At 50.9% G+C, this 12,924-nt stretch overlaps 1 protein-coding gene and 1 pseudogene across 2 annotated transcripts in view; both read left to right on the top strand.

Annotated features, from left to right (window-relative positions):
* Positions 1-12,924, top strand: part of SNAPC5 (small nuclear RNA activating complex polypeptide 5) — a 717,963-nt gene that overhangs the window by 351,070 nt on the left and 353,969 nt on the right. The window lies entirely within an intron of this gene.
* LOC126958004 (myosin light polypeptide 6-like) lies at positions 4,099-4,755 on the top strand (annotated as a pseudogene). Its single transcript, XR_007727028.1, has one exon. The product of XR_007727028.1 is annotated as a myosin light polypeptide 6-like (transcript).

Genomic DNA, 12,924 nt, shown 5'->3' with positions numbered 1-12,924 from the left:
CGTATTCAAGTGTTTATTGCTTGTCTCCACCAAAAAACCGTGAGGCTTTGTCTGTCTCATTCACCCCTCCATCCTCAAGGCCTAACATAGTGTCTAGCGCATAGTAGGTGCTCAATGAATATTTGTTGGCAGAAGGCATGAGTGACTGCCTTTTTTCTTAATAAGGTTAAGAAAAAGGAGTATCTGTGATCTGCCAGGCCTGGTGGAAAGGGTTGACCCTTGGACTGTTAGACGTCTCATTCCAAGCGTCGCCGCTGTCAGTTGTCAGCCCAGCGCTTGCACGGGGAGCCGAGGCTGTCTCTGCAGCTTCCAGGGCGCAGGACATGAGTGGCAGATGAAGCAATCCACTAAGGGCTGGGGCGCTGGCCCCACGGCGCTCTGGCTCCGAGCCCAGTGCTCTTTCTAAGAGCCGGGGCAGGGCCCCGCCACGGGAGAGGGGTGCCGAGAGCCCCGCGCCCTCGCCGCGTGTCCCCCGCGGAGCCCGGGGCCGCCGGACCTGGCCCCGCGCCCGGGGCCGCGCCCTCCCTCCCCGCCCGCGCCGGCGCCGCCGCCGCCCCCTGCCCCGCGCGCGGCCCCTGCGCTGCCAGCGGCTCCTTCCCCAGCGGGGGCCATCCTCGAGCTCAGGACCCGCGCACCCGAACCCGGGCCGCCCGCGACCCCCCGGGATCCCCCGGACCCCGGCCCGCCCGCCCCGGGCCCCCCAGACTCGGGGCGCCCGCAGGCCCCGCGGGGCACGGGAACCGGCAATTTCCCCGGCCGCCGCCCCGCCCGCCGCCCGCTCTGTACTTAGCTGATGACGGGTTCCGCGGCCCTCGGCCGGGTGGGCGGCGGGTTCAGGGCGGGCGAAGCCGGCCCAGCCGGTCCCGTGCTCTGCTAGCAGGCGGCCGCCGGGCCTGTGTCATCCACCAGGAATTTCTGTTTTCCCCTCCGCGGGGCTGGAAGAAAAAACAATAATTAGGTCACTGGGCAGGCGGCAGAGAGGGTGTGGGACAGGCCAGTGGCGCCCTGTTGGGCAGGGAAAGGGTTTGGGAGGACGGTGGGGAGGGAAGGCCCCACAGCGCTCTCCTTCCTGCCCTCCCCGGCCTGCCCGCGGGTGCAAGCAGAGGCAGCCCTGACCGTCCCCACCGTTCACTCATTCCACAGGCGTTTGCTGGGCACCTCTTGCGCACCAAATTCGATGCTAGGCGCTGGGAATTCAGCAGTGAGCAAAAGAGAAGGAAGGACCTGGTGAAAAAGATAAAAAGACGGAGAGACAGTCAGGTGGTGACCATACAGTGGGAGGCCACTGCACAGGCAGAGGCGTTTCAGGGTATATGGATGGGAGCCAGGGAAGGCTTCCTGGAGGAAGTGGCACCTGCTCAGAGGCCTGAAAGAGGAATGGGCCTTGCTGTGGGGAGAGGCAGGCTGGGTATTCCAGGTGGAAGGAGTGGCAGGTGCAAAGGCTTGGGCATGAGAAGACAGGGCACACGACAAGGACTGAAAGTACAGTAGAGAAGCATCGCATGAACTTTCAATCCTCAGGGTGGCTCCACCGATTAAAGACGCATATTTTTTATCCCATGAGGCCCCTAAACGCAAGCCAGCTACTTTATCTGGTGCTCAACTGAAGATGTAACCACATTTTCCCACATTGGAGGAAGACTGTTTTGGACTGAGTCCGGGTACTGTACCTATGAGTGACTGAAGACATTTTCAAGGGGTCATCTGGACTTAGCACATTTCTCTCATTCACTCCCACCTTAAGACAACCCCCGCTGTGAAGGACGGGATGCCAGGGCAGGGGCACATGCCTGAGTCATTTGGAGGATGAGCTGTGAGACTGGGGAGGTGGACAGCATCGGGGTATAAAGGATCTTGCGGGTCATTGTACTGAGTTCAAACTTAGGGGAACCAGGGAGCCATGGTTTACAGCAGGGAGGTGGGGGACAGGATCGGATTTCGGAAAACTTAATAGCTGACAATAGCCAAGATGTATTTGGCTCCTATTACATACCAGCACAGGGCTGGGGTTTTACACACATTTTAGTAAACTTGGCAATAATCCTGTGAGTATGGTACTAAGTCTGATTTCATAGAAGAGAAAATGGGCCAGGCAGGTCATTTGCCACAGGTCACTTGCCAGTAAGGGGCACACCCAGGTCTCCAATGTGCTGGGCCGTGTTCTGGGAGCTCTGGTGAAGAAGCAGGCTCTGCCCTTACCCTCAGGGAGCCTGTTTTCTGCTGGGGGAGGTGAATGTGAGGTGCCTTAGTCAGGGTCATGTCAGAGTGGAGTTGACTGCTCTCTGGTGTGGCTCTCCAGGGGTACATTCTCCAAGACTGGGATGGCGATCCTACTCCAGGGTCACCCGGGAACCCAGGCTCCTTCCATCTTGCCACTCTGCCCTCTTGGGATATCCATTATGGGCTCCTGTCTACATTCTGGGTAGAGGAAAGAGATGGAGGGACATGTCCTCTTTCCTTAGGTAACATCACTTCTACTTACAACCCACTGTCACAACTTAGTCCCATGTCACACTTAGGTGGTGCGAGGGAAGTTGGGCAATGCAGTCTTTAATAAGGCAGCCCAAGTGCCCAACAGAAACAAAAAGACTTTTCACACTGTAGAACAGGGGTCGGTGAACATTTTCTTAAAGGGCCAGGCAGTAAATATTTCAGGCTTTGCAAGCTATACATTATCTGTGGCATTGCCTACCCTACTACAAAAGAGTGAAAGCAGTCATAGACATAGAAATGAATAAGCCTGTCTGTACTTGCAATAACATTTTATTTACGGACAATGAAATCTAAATATTATATAGTTTCTATGATTCACAAAATATTTATATTTTCAGTCACTTAAAAATGTAAAAAAAGGCCAGGCCTAGTGGCTCAGACCTGTAATTCCAGCACTGTGGGAGGCTGAGGTGGGCAGATTGCTTAAGCCTAGGAGTTTGAGACCAGCCTGGGCAACATAGGAAGACCCTGTCTCTACAAAAAACTAAAAAAAAAAAAAGCCCAGCATGGTGACTTGCTCCTGTGGTCCCAGCTACTCTGGAGGAGGCTGAGGAGGGAGGATTTCTTGAGCCAAGGAGGTCGAGGCTGCAGTGAACCGAGACTGTGCAACTCCACTCAGTCTGAGTGACAAAGGGAGACTCTGTCCTAAAAAAAAGAAAACGCAAAAAAGAAATACTTTCGTGCTTGCAGGCAGCACAAAAATAGGCAGCAGGCCAGATTTGGCCTATGAGTTATAACTTGCTGACCCCTGCCACAGAAGAAGGGAAGGATGGAGATTAGCAGATAACCAGCAGCTTGTGCCGCAGTAATAAGGCATGAGACAAGGCCATATGGGCTCCCAGCATCCCGGAAATAAAAGTCCTGGGTTCTGAAAACTTAAAGAAAGAGTGAGGCTGGGTGGAGGATGTGTAGGACTTTGATAACAGAGAAGTTGGGGAAAGGTGATCTGGGCCAAGGGCACAGTGATGAGAAAAGGCTGGGTGCACAGAAGTCAGGCATGGCTGGGCTACCCCGCAGTTTGAGGGATAGAGAGGGAGGGCCCAGCTGAATGATGATGAGCCTTATCCACATCTGCCAGGCTGCAGGCTTTTTGTTTCCTATGGGCAGTGGGGAGGTGGGGAGTCATGTGATCACAGCTGTACTCCATGAACTTAGTTTTGAGTCATTTCATATGGCTCTGTTCCTCCAAGAAGCTGGCTCTGATCTCCTTAAAACCCATCTCTTTCTATCCTGGGCCCTTTAGTGGCAATCCCCATGGGCCTTGGATCACGTAGCCTCTCCTTACTATCTGCATAGGAGGATGTAAGTTCTTGGTGGGAAGACGGACAAAGCTGTGTCCCTCACAATAAGCAACATGAAGTCCTAGAGGAGGAATATACCATACAGGCCAGCATGTTAGACATGCTTGTACTTTTTTTCAAAACACACACACACTATATCTCTATCCGTATCTGTATATGTATCTCTATCTAGATCCTCATTTGTCTCTGCATCTGCAGCTGTATTTGTATCCAAGGCCACATCCATATATATCCAGAATCTATATCCACGTCAACAGAGCCACCACTTACGCAGTATCCAAAGCATCACTTTAAGAATAGAAGCTGGCCATTACTGCAGGAAAAGGTCCCGCAGAGCTGAGCAGTCAAGATGTGGGACTTCACCGAAGACCAGACCGCAGAGTTCAAGGAGGCGTTCCAGCTGTTTGACCGAACAGGTGATGGCAAGATCCTGTACACCAGTGTGGGGACGTAATGAGGGCCCTGGACCAGAATCCAACAACACCAAGGTGCTCAAGGTCCTGGGGAACCCCAAGAGTGATGAGATGAATGTGAAGGTGCTGGACTTTGAGCACTTTCTGCCCATGCTGCAGACAGTGGCCAAGAACAAGGACCAGGGCACCTATGAGGATTATGTCAAAGGACTTCGGGTGTTTGACGAGGAAGGAAATGGCACTGTCATGGGTGCTGAAATCCGGCATGTTCTTGTCACACTGGGTGAGAAGATGACAGAGGAAGAAGTAGAGATGCTGGTGGCAGGGCACGAGGACAGCAATGGTTGTATCAACTATGAAGAGCTCGTCTGCGTGGTGCTGAATGGCTGAGGACCCTCCCAGTCTCCTGACTCCATGCCTTTCCCTGTGTGAATTTTGTATCTAGCCTGAAGTTTCCCTAGGGTCTCTTGTCTCAACACCTTTCCCATCTTGTCTCTCTTGGATGATGTTTGCCGTCAGCATTCACCAAATAAACTTGCTCTCTGGGCCTTCGGAAAACAAAAAAGAAGAAGAATAGAAGCTTTAGTGCCAAAAAGGTAAAATAGAGTTGTCCTTCAGTATCCATGGGGGATTGGTTCCTGGACCCCCATGCATACCAAAATCCACAGCTGCTCAGGTCCTTATATAAAATGGTATACTATTTGCATATAACCTACACACATCCTCTCATATACTTTAAATTATCTCTATATTACTTACAATACCTAATACAATGTAAAGTTATTTTATACAGTTGTTATACTGTGTTATTCATGGAACAATTACAAGAAAATAGATTTTTACATGTGTAGTACAGACATAATCATCCTTTTTTGTTTTCCAAATATTTTCAACCCATGGATAGGGAGAACTGACGGTAAAGTGAAGGCTGAAACCAGCCCCTAGTGGCAAAGCATGGAAACAGAAAACTTCACAGCAGAGACCGTTCTTTCACTTCCCATCAACATCCTACTGAAAGTTTCCTTAATAAAAATATTCCCCCGTATAATACTTGATTTACCTGAACAACAACAACAGAATACTTTCAGTAAGGTTATGACAAAAAAATTAATTTTCCTAAATATGTTTTCTTATACAATTGGGGTGTTTCATGTACATCTGTGGGTTTTATAGGTCAGCTAATAGGGGAGCTGCTTGGCTAATAAACGCAAAGATGAACAAGACAGGGTGCTGCCCTTCATGATTCTTCAACACACCCCACTCCCTCAAAGGAGTTTGTACCTAGGCAGGCACTCAGGTACTCTGCAAATTGTTCTCGCTCTGTGCGTTAGGGCAGGGGTAACCAACCTCCAGGCTGTGAACTGATCCTGGTCCGTAGCCTGTTAGGAACTGGGTTCCACAGCAGGAGGTGAGCAGCGGGCCAGCAAACATTACCACTTGAGCACTCCCTGCTGTCAGATCAGCTGCCACATTCGCCTCTTTTTTAGGTGGGGAGATGAAGTCTGTTACCCAGGTTGGAGTGCAGTGGTGCAATCTTGGCTCACTGCAACCTCTGCCTCCTGGGTTCAAGCGATTCTCTTGCCTCAAGCCTCCCTAGTAGCTGGGATTACAGGCACGTGCCACCACGTCTGGCTAATTTTTGTATTTTTAGTACAGACGAGGTTTCACCACGTTATCCAGGCTGGTTTCAAACTCCCGATCTCAGGTGAAACGCCAGCCTCAGCCTCTGAAAGTGCTGGGATTACAGGCATGAGCTACCACGCCCAGCCAACACATTAGCTTCTCACGGGAGCGTGAACCCTCTTGTGAACTGCGTGTGTGAGGGATTTAGGTTTCGTGCTTTTTATGAGAATCTAACTAACTAATACCTGATGATCTGAGGTGGAACAGTTTCATCTCAAAACCATACCCCGTCTCCCCACCCTGGTATGTGGAAAAATTGCCTTCCACAAAACCAGTCCCTGGTGCCAAAAAGGATGTGGAGCACTGCTTTAGGGAGCCATCAGGAGAGTGATCTGGAAGACAGCATGCCCAGGGCACTGGTTCTTCAAGTGTGTTCCTAGACGAGCAGCATCGGCACCACCTGGACCTTGTCAGAAATGCAGCTTCTCAGGTCCCACTCGGACCTACAGAATCAGAAACTCCAGGCATAGGGCCTAGCCCTCTGGGTTGGAGCAAGCCCTTCAGATGATTCCAATGCAAGCCAAAGTTTGAGGACCACTGGCCTAGAGCCCTGGGCACTGGGCTGAGAGTCAGAAACCCTCATTCTCATACTGGACTTGGCGCTCCAGGCTCTGTGATGTTGGGCAAATCCGGCCCTCTCCCCCGGCCACAGTCCTTAGGTGTAAACTGGTAGGTTTGGTCCTGACTGAGACTGAGGGTGGCCCATGGTCCCTAAGATCTTTCTCAGCTCAGAGAGCCCATGGTCTCTCCACCTAACTGTTGGGAGTAGGGCCTTGGCCTTGAAGCAAGGAATGTGCCCTCCTTCTTTAGAGGGAGATTCTTTCATTCTGCAGCATTCTGTTGGCAGGATTGTAGAAATTCGGATCCTGTCAGACTCCCTTGAGCGTCCTGGTCTAGGCAGAGGCCCCAGCAGGCGCCATGCCATCTTGCCTTTCCCTGGGCTCTCTGTAGTCTGAGAAGGACGAGGCAGTCTCGGCACAGACCCGGATCTGTTTGTGTTTGTGTCTGGTGAGTGCCCCGGGAGGTTGTTTATGTTGTCCACTTTTTGCTAGGGTCCAAGCCCCCAAAATCTGTCAGTCCCAGGTCCCAAGTGGAAACAGAGACCACGGGGTACCAAATCTGCCCTGGCCCCCATACAGGGGAAACCTTCGGCCCATCTTGTCCAGGCAGGGACTTACGGCTCCTCCATGTGGGATGTCTGAGAACAGTGAGGCTGTGTCCTGAGGATGGAGGACCTTGGAGCTGACCCTGAACAGCAGGAGCCTTGAGCTCGCTCCCTTGAGCCTAAGACCATTAGGCTCCTGTAGGGGCTGGGTCCAGGCTTAAGGTCTTAGACCCCAAAAAACAGGCCTTAGATGGCAAAGAGACACTCCTTAAGGGCACATGCATAGTTCTGAGCCCCAAGGAAACCAGGCGGTAGACCTCAGAATCACCAATGTCTGCCTTCTTCTGAGCCCCATTCCATAGGATTCTGTGTGAGCCAGGCTGGACAGGGGAGGCAGCCTGGTGTGCAGTAAAGATCCTGAGCTCAGAACTCATGACCCTGGGGTCAGGGCTCATGACTTTGCAGCTAACACTCTGTGTGACTTTGAACAATCCATCTCCCCTCTGGGCTTCAGTTTCCTCAACTGGTCAATGGATTCATAATATATTCCTGACTATGAAGCTCAAGGAAATCAGACAGGTGAAAATGCCTTGTTAAAACTGAGGTAGGGCCAGGCTCATGCCTATAATCCTAGCACTTCGGGAGGCCGAGGTGGGCAAATCACTTGAGGTCAGGAGTTTGAGACCAGCCTGGCCAACACGGCGAAATCCCATCTCTACTAAAAATATGACAGTTAGCCAGGCGTGGTGGCACATGCCTATGATCTCAGCTACTTGGGAGGCTAAGGCAGGAGAATTGCTTGAATCCAGGAGGCAGAGATTTCAGAGAGCTGAGATCATGCCACTGCACTTCAGCCTGGGTGACAGAGGGAGACTCTGTCTCGAAACAATACAAAACAAAATTCAGGATGTCCTGAGTGTTCCACGGGCGCTGAAATTAAAGAGCCTGGCCTTGGGCTTCCACACCCGCTTCACTTTCCATGGCTATCAAATGGGCTGACCTCCTAAGGGTGCCAGGGGAAAGAGTGATGGGAAGAGGGCCAGGCACATTGTAAGCACTTGATTGATATGGGCTGTAATAGTTAATCATTGCTACATAACATTTGCCCCAAAAGTTAGCAACTTAAAACAACAGATATTTATGATGTCACAGTTTCCTGGGTCAAGAATCTGGGCATAGGTTCCTAGTGGGGTCCTCTGCTTCATGGTCTCTCTCAGGCTGCAATCAAGCTGTAATGAAGTCAACAGTCATCTGATGGCTCATCTGGGGATGGATCCTCTTCTAAGTCTACTCATGTGGTTGTTGGCAAGATTCTGTTTTTGTGGGTTGTAGGTCTGTAAGCCTCAGTTCCTATCTGGCCTGGCTGGCCTTGCTGGCTGTTGGCTGGAGACTGTTCTCATATGCTTGCCACGTGGCCCTCTCCACTGGGCAGCTCATGACAGCTGGCTTCACTCAGAGACAGCAACAGAGTGCCCAAGACAAAAGCCATGGTCTTTTTGTAACCTAATATCAGAGGTGATGTGCCATCACTTTTGCTGTATTCTATTTGTCAGGAGCCACTCACTAGGCCCAGCCCACACTGAAGGAGAGGGCATTCCACAAAGGCATTAACAACAGGAGGTAGGAATCACTGGGGGCCACCTTAGAAGGCCCCTAGCACACTCACCAAGCCTTGCTCTGAGCCAAGCTCAAGCTCTAAGTTAGAGTGAGCTCTTAATGGAGGGAGATCGTGGGGAGAGGCTAGAGAAGTGTGTTGCCTGGTGGCCTTCCCAAGGCAGGGCCCCCGGGGCCTGCCCACCCTGATCTTTATCGCCATGGCAGGGCCTGTTTGATGGCAGGGGGATTTGCAGCCAGCAGGAGCTGCATTCCAGGGCTGGGTACTTAACATTCCAGAGGAGCTCTCACTAATTAGTACCCTGCCCATCCCAGGCCTGGACTACCCAGCTCCCCTGTGTTCCCATGGCTCGGCCAGAGGACTCCTTTGTGGCTTTGGGTCACGTTGAGAGGCCCAGAGATGGACTGGTCTTAAGCAGGGTCACACAGCAATGAGTCCAGTAGCAAAGGAAGGGCTGGGGCTCGTGTCCTTTTACCTATAGCTTGTGGGCAGGGGGCAGCTGTGGTCAGAACCTTAGGGCCGGGCCCCCTGGGGGTGAGATGGACTAAAGCAGACCTCAGGCAAATGACTGTTTCTCTGAGCTTCTATTTCCTCACCTGTAAAAGTGGAGGGGGGGGGGCGGTTCTACGATCGCATAGCATGTGACAAAGACTCTCCTTGAGCGAACTTAAACCAGCTCCTCTGAGCCCTCTTTTTGAGTAGGCTTCATCCTGGGATCCTGTCTTCAGCCTGCCTAGCCCAGTTTTAGCAAGAATCCTGTTGCATTGATTTAGCAAGAATCCCCCTACCCTTGATGTCTCCTCTTAGTAACTTCCATCCACTGACAGCGTGCTCCCACCCTTCATTCTGCTGGTTGGCTGTAAACCCTCAGCTGTCTGTGCTGTATTTGGAGTTGAATATAGTCTCCCCACTGTTGTGATAGTCTTGACACCTACCACAATAGTCCTAAACAAAGTCTTCCTCAAGGGAAAAGCCAGTGAGGGTCCTGGGGGGGATGTACTGGCTCACACGTGGAATACTAGCATTTTAGGAGGCCAATGTGGGAAGACCACTTGAGGCCAGGAGTTCAAGAACAGCTGAGGCAACATAGCAACACCCTCATTTCTCTAAGAAAAAAAAATTGTTTTAATTAGCCAGGCATGGTGGTGTGTGCCTGTAGTCCTAGCTACTTAGGAGGCTGAGGTAGGAGGATCACTTAAGCCCAGGATTTCAAGGCTGGAGTAAGCTGCAATCTTACCACTGCACTCCAGCCCAGGCAACAGAACAAGACCTGTCTCTTTCTTTAAAAAAAAAAAAAAAAAAGAGAGAGAGAGAAAGACAGAGAGAGAAAGAAAGAAAGGCCAGTGGAGCCAGAAGTCTCTGGATGCCCTTCTTGTCTTCTCTGGCTGTCATAGCTGGGCCTACTACTCAGCCTCTGCGGCCTTTGGAGCAAACACTTAGTGGCCCTTGATTCATCTGGCTACACAACTGGTTCTTTGGAGACTTTTTTTTTGGGGGGGGGGGATGGTGTTTCTCTCTTGTTGCCTAGGCTGGAGTGCAGAGGCGCAATCTTGGCTCACTGCAACCTCTACCTCCTGGGTTCAAGCGAATCTCCTGTCTCAGCCTCCCAAGTAGCTGGGATTACAGGCACCTGCCACCACGCCCAGCTACTTTTGTATTTTTAGTAGAGACAGAGTTTCTCCATGTTGGTCAGGCTGGTCTCGAACTTCCAATCTCAGGTGATCCACCTGCCTCAACCTCCCACAGTGCTGGGATTACAGACGTGAGCCACCGCACCCGGCTGGAGACATTTTTATTTAAACCTTCACTACTGTGCCCGAGGGCAAGCCAGGTGCTTCTCATTCTGAGCTTGAGTGAGCCTCACGAGCAATAGGAAATGGCAACTCCCAGAGGAGCGTTGCACTAGGCCACACCTCACCCTGACCCAGGTCTACGGGTCTTGCTGGGCCAGGCTCTGTGAGGAACAGAACCTGGTTCCTGTCCTTAAGGAGGATCTAAGGTCACTGGGAGGCCAGCAGAGTCATTTGGTATAGGGGTCATCACCACAAAGAACCCTAACATAGACTTGTATAGCAACCTTAAATGAAGTTATTCAGAACTTCACAGAGCTGCATTTAGGACTGGACAAAGGAGAAGACACAGATGAAACCCACACCCGTCACAGGACTGCACTGCCTGTCAGGGCTGCAGCATGAATTCAGACATTTTTAAACCCTGTGATCGCCATGTGAATAGCACAGTTATTTTCAGTTCTATTTTGGAGGATTAAGACCATTAATTTGTTCAAGATAAACATTTAAAATCTATACAAAGATAAGGAAACAATATCACTCTAAAAGGATATTATTGGAATAGTTGGCCAAATTTGAATATGAACCATCAGGAATTGGCAAGCTACGGCCCTCAGGACAAATCTGGCCTGACCTGCTGCCTGTTTTTGTAAATAAAGTTTTATTGGAACACATGCATGCTCGTTCAATTTCACCTTATCTATGGCTGCTTTTGCACAGTGGGGCGGAGTTGAGTAGTTGCAATGGAGACCATATAGCCTGCAAAACTGAAAATATCCGGCTCTTTATAGAAAATGTTTGCTGACTCCTGGATGAGATAATAGCAGTGTATCATTGTGAAATATCCTGATTTTGATAACTGTACTGTTGTTATGTAAAACAAACAACCAAAAAAAAAAATCCTAGTTCTTAGGAAATGCCCACTGAAACATGTAGGGATAAAGGGTCATACCATCTTCAACTTAACTGGACTCTTGTGCAGAAAAAAATGTGGCAGAGGCCTGTGATGGGGGCCAGGGGTACTCCAGGGAAGAGGCAGGAATTGTGTCAGGACTTGAAAACTAAATCAGAGCTGGTGGAAATAAAAAGGCAGGGCACTTCCAGTAAAGGCACAAGCCCGGCAAAGGTGTAGCAGTGGGTGACATGAGGTGTGGCAGGGCCCAGAGGCTGGGACACTGCCTGGGTGGGAGATGCCCAAGGTGCTGAGGATTCTGGGGGGATGCTGCACCCCTCCGCAGCCAGTGGCTGTGTCGGGGTCCTCCAGAAAGAGCCACACGGGCAATCCAGGCTTCTTCTCCACTCAGGCCTGATACCTGCTTGCTTCTCCTCATGTTCCTCAGCACCCAACTCTTGAGGTAATTTGCTAAGTTCACATACACATGGTACATACTCAAAACCCCTCCTTTCTTCCCCATTCCCCCAGATCCCCAGTTCCCCTCTCCCAAGATAACCTTTGCTAGTGCAAATATGTATTGTTTTTTCTTTACACAAATAATAGCTTGCTGCTTTTTACAGGCATATACCTTACTTCTTTCACATATTATTAGATCTTGGATTACTCCATACCAATCCATGCCATTCTTGACAGCTGCATAGTATTCTATTGGATGAGTGTCCCAACATGTGCTTAACTAGTCCCCAGAATGGCAGCAGATTCATACTGGCAGCTAAAACATTGGCAGTAAACACAGGTAGAGTGTCTACTGTGGCTCAGGCACTCGGGAGATCCCCAAGATACAGAGGGGACTGCAACCTGGTCTGTGGGAATTGGAGCTCCCAGGTTCATGGAGGCAACAGAGTGACTAGTAGATGGCAGAGTGGGATAACAGAACAAGGGTCATACCAGGGTAGGTTCCCTGGTTTGGGAGAAAGGTAAGGAAAAGGGAAGGATGGCATTCTAACCCAAGGGAGCCATGTGAGCAAACTGCAGTGGTGGAAAGCCAATGGCAAGTTCAGGTACTATGTGAGGATCCAGGTCAGGGAGGGATGGGGAGGAGAATGTGTGGAGCCGAGTCTAGGGAGGCTTTGAATTCCAAGGAGATGGGTGTGGCCTGATTCCTCCTCTTCACCCAGAGGTCTTCCCTTCCAAGATGAGGAAAGGGGCTCAGCAAAAGGAGTTGCAAGGAAAAGGGGCCCTCTAGGAAGGAGGCGGGGCAGAGGAGGCTCCAGGCAGATGGAGGAGTAAGTCGTGGTTACTGAGACCCATCCATTGCTGGGCGTTCTATCTAATTTATTTTTTGCTACTTTTAGTTTTTCTCTGAACCATTGGAGAGTTGGTTGCAGACATCATGGCTGCAGGGGGGTAGAGAGTCACAAACACCAGTGCCAGCTCCCTGCAGCCTCTATCTCTCTGCAGCCACACAGCCCCAGGCACTTTGGCCTGGTGGTTCCCTCTCATTTGGGACTCTGTCCTGTTATCCAAGGCCACAACTCGATTAACTCCCCTCAGGCTTCCAGCACCTCCTGGGTGTCATGAGAGCAAAAACCAGGCTAAGCTGTTGCCTGGCAAGGTGGGTAAGGCTCT

Source organism: Macaca thibetana, chromosome 7, assembly GCF_024542745.1.
Source record: "Macaca thibetana thibetana isolate TM-01 chromosome 7, ASM2454274v1, whole genome shotgun sequence".
In the NCBI taxonomy this organism is placed as follows: Eukaryota; Metazoa; Chordata; class Mammalia; order Primates; family Cercopithecidae; genus Macaca; species Macaca thibetana.
Note: the sequence above shows the minus strand (reverse complement) of the source record. Positions and strands in the feature narration are given on the sequence as shown.